Here is a 6,083-nt window from a genome sequence, read left to right as displayed (position 1 = left end):
GGAAAAGAACAAATTCTCTCTCTTAAATTATTCTCCTTAGAGAATTTTATTTATTTTAATTTTATCAAGGCAGAAATTTGGTCCATACTCTTTGGTATTCTTTCCTACTATTAAGAACAGTGCTGGGATTTTATAGGCACTAATGAATCTGCACTACAATTAGTGGATCTGAGGACTTTACAAATGCCACAGCTGATGAGCCTGAGCTTGGGGAAAGCAGCATAACAATGATCATATATTCTCCACTTCTTTGTAAAAGGATTCATATATTTGATTTCTAAGACTCCTAGACTGAGCAACAGAGTGATAAAAGTTCAGGGACACCTTGTTTCTCAGTTTGTTTGAAATCATTTGAACTTAGATATGGAGGTCAGAAAGGGTGGAAAAAGTTATGAGGGAAAGACACAATTGCCTCACCAACAATTGCCAAAGGCTGGAAAATTCAAATAGCAATAACTGCTCTAACCACTGACATGCTGATCAAAAATCTGCATCATATTCTGGAAGAATAGAAATTTCTGACAGATAGCGACTTCTACCCAAGGCGTTATCACATATGGTCCCTGAGTACTGTCATAAGTAACCCTTGAGAACAAAGCCAAGAGTAAGTATAGAATATCTCTGGGTATGATCCTGAAAGTACAGAAGAAGAAAAAGGAAGAGGAAGAAGAGGAGGAGAAGCTGCCTTCTCTTCCCTCAGCTGACTTAGGTAAAAGATTTACACATAGATTTACGTATGTTTCATTATCCCCTCCATACCAAGAAGGACAAAATTTAATCACCTGAAACAACTCTACAACTTTAGCATCACACAAAGAACAAAGCACTAGAGGGATGTACATAGCAGAACCAACTAAAATTAGCCTCTATCTACATTTAATCTCTCTCTATATTAGCCTTTACATAACTCACTATCTATCTACCACTTTTGGTCATCTGTCTTCTTTTGTTAACTGGACAGTCAAGGAAAAGAAAGTCATGACTCCCAGTTTCAACCAGACCAGGAATGCAGCTGTCACCTTTGTTGCCAAACTTCCTTTTCCGCACCCCTATGTCTTAATTCATATCGAAGAAACCATCTCTATCCACATCCAGATCTAAGCTGAGCTTTCACGAGAACTCACCCATTCTACTCCTTTACAGTCACACAGAAAGAGATTATCTGGTGATGAAATTAAGAGCTACTTGTTGGGAAGGACTGTCAATAAAGTGACTAAAACTCCCAACGGTAAATAATAATTTCTACTGTGTTGATAAGTTTTTTTGCTCTATATAATGGTAATCATGTATTTTCATGTTATGAATGTCATAACTTCATCATTAAAATTAATTTGTATGTGGATTAAAAGTTGCAATTATAACAAAGTTTCAGTGACGGTCATCATGGTAGCTTTTTCTTCATCTGTCTTGCTTTTCCTCAGGATGATTTTGGAAAGGAATTCCTGAGCCAAAGCACAAAAACACTTGTCAAAGAGACTGTTATCTGTTTGGGTTTCATTCCTACCCTCCCTCATTTCCCCTAAGTCTTTTCAACCTTCAATCTTTGAATGTTTCCAGATTTGGGAATCTTAAGGACTCAATAATTGAACTCTCTGGGCTGGGAGTCAGGTGAAAGAGATCTTCTGAGGAAATGGGAGTTTCAAAATTGGAGGGAAGATGGTTTCTTAAGTGCAAGATTTAGTTAATAATCCCAGGTTGGAAATAAAGTCCAGGGATGCTCTCTAAGCCCCGCACTGCACCATAGAAGGACCACAAAAACAGCATCATGAAAACATAATTTGCATAGTTCGCTTTCATCAGTACTTCTTTGTGTCCAGGGCATTCAAGGGCCACCCCCACTAGACCTTTGGCTGCAAAGTCATCTGGTGTCTAAGAGCATGGTGACCACTGTGTTCTCCTGTAGAACTCTTGGTAGTGTCCCTGGGCCTAGGCCTCCCCTTCTAGATTCTGGTGCTCTTGGTCAGAGGATGAAGTCCAGATGCTGTGGGATCCTGACCTGGGGACCATCCTTTATGAGGATGCAGGCACGTAAGTTATGTACTCTTTCCTGTCTTCGTCAGTCACATTGTTCTGGAAACTGCTTAGGGCCCCGAAAGAACACAAACATGGGTTTATTTCTCATAAAGATGTTTTTCTATTATTTTTTCTTACATCAGAATAGCCCATCTCTCCACTTTGGTAATTCTCTCACCAAAAATTCAGCTATTCATGACACACAGGAACAGAGAGAAACAAAGGTGCAGAAGAGAGTGGAGACCAGTGGGTGATAGTGAAGGTCCAGTCCCCACCTCACAGCTGACCCAAAGGGGGTGACCCTGCTACACCTTCTTCCAGCTGCAACTCATGGAGAGTTCCAGGCATCTACATGCACAGGGGGTGAACTCTTCTGGCCCCTTCACCTTTGGAGCCCCAACTCCACATCTAAGTGGGTGCCTCTTCTGTGAAGCTTCCAGTTGCCCTGAGCTCACCCCTTCAACACCACCTCCCCCAACAGGAGCTGATTTTCTGATGCTTCTGGTGGCCTTCTCCTTTAAAGGCCTCTTACCAGAGATATTCACGCTGCACCTTGAGGACCTGATGAGTTTACACTCTTACATTTTATTGAAGCACTATGATACACAAATCTGTTAATGAGACAGCTTCATGTATACAATATTGTAACATACCCTCACCCTGTATCCCTCCACCTTCATTTTACAAGCCCCCCACCCCGCCCACTTTCTCTTTTGGTAAGCTTCCTACTAAAGATCAGTTCTCAGTTTCTGTTGCTTTGGGCATTTGTTAGAGCTCTATATTATATTCCACTTATCAGAGTATTGACTTTTTTCTCATCTTTCTCTTCAGCGTCTATCAGGGGTAGATTTACTGCTTAGTAGACAATAGAAGGTCCATAGGGCAGTGATCCTCAGGTTGAAGGGCTGGAAGAGAAGTTGCAGTGGCTCACCAGGTATGTCTGGAAACTAAGTCACTAATGAGTCCAGTTCACCAAGAATAGGACCATTGAAAGTCATATAGATGGAGCATAACACACAAGACTTCCCGACCTTTTAGAATCCTGATGTAAGACACACTTTAAATATCTTAATAAGCACCCCAAAGTGGAATACTTTTAGTTGAAGTTTATTTTCCCTTAACATTGCATCCCTACTCTCTTAGTGACTTATGAAAACAATAAAGAACATCTTAAACTTGACTGTTCTGATATTTTCTTTCGAACATTTCTTCTTCAAAGGACCTTGAACCCCATATTATTTGAGTTACACCTAGTGAAGTTTCCAATGCTTGCTGGAAGGGTGGGAGGAGTGTGTGTGTTATATAACCTCACACTCACATGACAGGGACTTGAACCTCGGAAGCTGCCTGAGTCACTGGATTTCATCTCCCCACTCAAAGTCTCTGCACTTGGGTCCCTTCTGTCCCTAGCTTTTAACTCTCTCTCAAGCATTGCCAGCAGTGACTCCTGAGCTCAGAGCCAGGGGTGAGCCCTGTGCACCACCAACTGTGGTTTGACCCCCAAACAAATAAATTAATAGCTCTTAAATAAGGGAAAAACTGTATTTTTCTCTCAGATGCCCTAATTCTGAGTGCTTTCAACTGAGTAAAGGTACCCCACCTCTGACCACATTCTTTCTTCTGCAGCATGGGACAGAGTAGTGGCCCTGGGTTCCTGTGGCTCCCAGCTGACAACACTCCATGCATGGCTCCTGGGCTGTCCTGGACACTGATTCTGCTGTTCCTAAGCTTAGTCCTGCAGAAAGTGGCGGAGGAAGAGAGAGGGAGAGAGGGAGAGAGAGAGAGAGAGAGAGAGAGAGAGAGAGAGAGAGAGAGAGAGAGAGAGAGAGAGGAGGAGGAAAAAGAAGAGGAGGAGGAGGAGGAGAGGGAGGAAAGAGACAGAGCAGAGACAGAGAGGACAGGAGCCTGATATGGGCTCTGTTCTGGTGCCCATAAGCCCTGATAATGTCAGGACTATATCCCCACATCCTCCCGGATTGTTTCAAATAATAAAATGCCTATAAGAGAAGAGAGAAAGTGGAAACCAGAGAATCTAACTTCCGAGGTTTCTGGCTAATGTGGAAAGATCTCAAACCAGTTTGAGGCTGGCCAAGTAAGGCTTCCTGATTTTGGACTCTGATCTGCTGTCACATAATAGTTTCATGAGTTATAACTTGCCTCCTCAGCATTGCTGCTATTCCAGCCTTGTCCTTGTCCAAACAGGAGAGCAGTTTCATGAGTTTCCTCCAATCACAGAGGACTCTGACACCCCACAACTGTTTCACTTTTGAGTTTAATCCATTATCAGGGAACTTCCTTAGAACTCCTCCAGATCCAAGGAGATCCCAGCTCCAGAGGGGACAGCCAGCGAAAATGTGAGTATCAGCTGAGTTTCCAGTAGTGGAGGAGTCCAGGCCTAGGATTTCTTGCTGGAGGGTACTGTGATAACGTAGAATGGGGGGGTCGGTATCACCTCCACTGCTAAAAATTGCTGAGTGCTGTGTTTGCTTGCTTGTTCTTTCCTTTACTTCCATTCTTACTGGACTCTGTGGCTCACATCAGCAGACTGAGGGAAGAAAAGTCCTAGGATAGGTGCCCAAGATTGATTTTACTGCCCAGGGAAGAACTTAACCCTGGGAAAAATGTTGTCGCCATTGACAAATTTTCTGAGTAGAAATTTGCTAGGACTCTTAAAATACTGGTCCTAATAAATAGAAAAACGTTGTATTTTGACTTTCTTAATTTTTAAATTTTAATTAAAATATTTTTCATTGAATTACCATGATATACACAGTTACAAAGAAGTTCATGACTGTATTTCAGTCGTAGGATGTTCCAGTACCCATCATGTCACAAGTGTGCATTCCTACCACCAATGTCTCTAGTTTCCCTCCACAACTACCCCAATCACATATCCACCACCTCCACAGTCTGCCTCTAGAGCTGGCACATCTCTCTCTCTATCTCTCTCACTCTCTCTCTTTCTCTCTCTCTTTTTTTCTCACTCTTGGCCACACTCTCTCCCCCTCTTTTACTCTTGCTCTCACTCTCCATCTCTCTCTGATTCTGGGCATTATAGTTTGCAATACAGGTACTGATAGTTGCCATGTATATACCTTTACCTACTCTCAGCACTCAGTTCTTATCCAGGTCATTTCCAACCATCAATAGTGGTCCCGTCTCTACCCTAAATGACCCCCTGACCCCTCTCCACGTGGCAAGCCTCCAACAATAGGCCAGCCCTCCAGCCCTTGTTTTTACTGTCCTTGGATATCTATTAGTCTCATACTGTGCTGTTCTCATTTTATATGCTACAAGTGAATGCAGTAATTCTATGTCTGTCCCAATCCTTCTGATTCATTTCACCCAGCATGATACTTTGCATGTCCATCCATTTATAAGCAACTTTTATGATTTTGTTTTTCCTGGTGGCATAAGGTTACATTGTGTACATGTACCATAGTTTTATTTCCAGTCATCTATTCTCAGCTTATTTCCAGCTTCTGGCTATTGTGAATAGTGCTACAATAAATATTGAAGTGCAGGTGGGGTTTCTGCTGTGTGTTTGGGGGCTCCAAAGACATATACCCAGAAGTGGCATTACTGGGTCATACTGGAACTCAATTTCTAGGTTTTTGAGAAATGACCATATTGTTTTCCAAAGAGACTGAACCAGCCAGCATTCAACCAACAATGAATGAGAGTCCGTTTCTCCTTGCATAAGAGTAAAAAGTGCTGTAGCCATGGCTGTAGCCTGTCCTGTGTAGCCTGTCCCTGTGTTGTGAGATGGTACTTTTTGCATGTGTCATTTGACCATTTGTATTTCTTCTTTCACACCCTCTACTTTGTGCTTGCTTTTGTTTCTTTGTTTGGGTGACACCCAGTGATGCTCATAAGTTACTCCTGGCTCTGCAATCAGGCATTACTCTTGGTGATGCTTGGGGGACCACATGGGATGGTGGGGATTGAACCTGGCTTGAGCTCTTGCAAGGCAAGCAATATTGCTCTGGAATGTCTGATTTTATATTTCAGCTGGGTTACATTTAAAAAAAATCTTTAATACTTCAACCTGCTTTCAGGTCCTCTAATGG

The sequence above is a fragment of the Sorex araneus genome, chromosome 2, assembly GCF_027595985.1.
Source record: "Sorex araneus isolate mSorAra2 chromosome 2, mSorAra2.pri, whole genome shotgun sequence".
In the NCBI taxonomy this organism is placed as follows: Eukaryota; Metazoa; Chordata; class Mammalia; order Eulipotyphla; family Soricidae; genus Sorex; species Sorex araneus.
The sequence above is the reverse complement of the archived record's forward strand: the minus strand, read 5'-3'. Positions refer to the sequence as shown.